This window comes from Anneissia japonica, unplaced genomic scaffold (assembly GCF_011630105.1).
Source record: "Anneissia japonica isolate Jap-2015-1 unplaced genomic scaffold, ASM1163010v1 scaffold78297_len1135_cov84, whole genome shotgun sequence".
NCBI classification, from domain to species: domain Eukaryota; kingdom Metazoa; phylum Echinodermata; class Crinoidea; order Comatulida; family Comatulidae; genus Anneissia; species Anneissia japonica.
The window spans coordinates 1-863 of record NW_022709808.1 but is presented as its reverse complement, the minus strand read 5'-3'; the positions used below and the strand labels follow the sequence as shown (position 1 = coordinate 863).

Genomic DNA, 863 nt, shown 5'->3' with positions numbered 1-863 from the left:
GACAGAAGACTGCCGTTTTGTTCAAACGACCCTCGAACCGGCCTAACACCAACGAATTAATTGCGTATTGTTGATATGAACATATAATACCTGTATGATTTTTAAGGTATGAGAGTACAATTTCCGAGCACTTAGAGGTCCATATTCTCAAAATGTTTGCTCCTCAGCCCCAACTAAGTGGGCCCAAGGTCGTGTGGACTCTCACGCACCCCTACTTTAGAATTTGGAGGGGGGAGGGAAATGTAAAAAGTCTACAGCACCCGGTATTCCCAGGCGGTCACCCATCCAAGTACTAACCGGGCTCGACGTTGCTGAAATTCGGTGATCGGACGAGAACCGGTGTTTTCAACGTAGTATGGCCGTAGACATTTGAGTGGTACTTCCACTCACAGTTAATCTCGGCAATTAGCATAATTATCCAATCCTGAAGCTCTGTGATTGATGACGTTTCATATCAACGCGCGCTTGTCTGGTGGTGATTTCCTCTAACTCCCCCCTGACAACGCTGCTGCGCGAGTACATTTTTTACAAACACCGGTGTTGAACAATAAACCAACCATTTTACTACCGTACGGCATTAACTAGGATGCTTTAGACAGAAGAAGACTGCCGTTTTGTTCAAACGACTCTCGAATCATAGTACCTGCATGATTTTTTAAGGCATAAGAGTGCGATTTCCGGGCACTTCAAGAGGTCCATATTTTAAAAATGTTTGCATCTCAGCCTTAACTATGGTGAGCCTGAGGTCGTGTGGACTCTCACGCACACTTACCACCAAATCGTGCATCCGCCCCAATTAGTAAGCTAGAATATCGCATATGTTTTTATTACATTTGTTAAGACACCACCCGAACACTGTATTA

At 44.6% G+C, this 863-nt stretch overlaps 1 non-coding gene across 1 annotated transcript; it reads right to left on the bottom strand.

Annotated features, from left to right (window-relative positions):
- Positions 1-248: 248 nt before the first annotated feature.
- Positions 249-367, bottom strand: LOC117106939. The gene has a single exon (XR_004445161.1). It is a non-coding gene; the product is annotated as a 5S ribosomal RNA (ribosomal RNA).
- Positions 368-863: the final 496 nt, after the last annotated feature.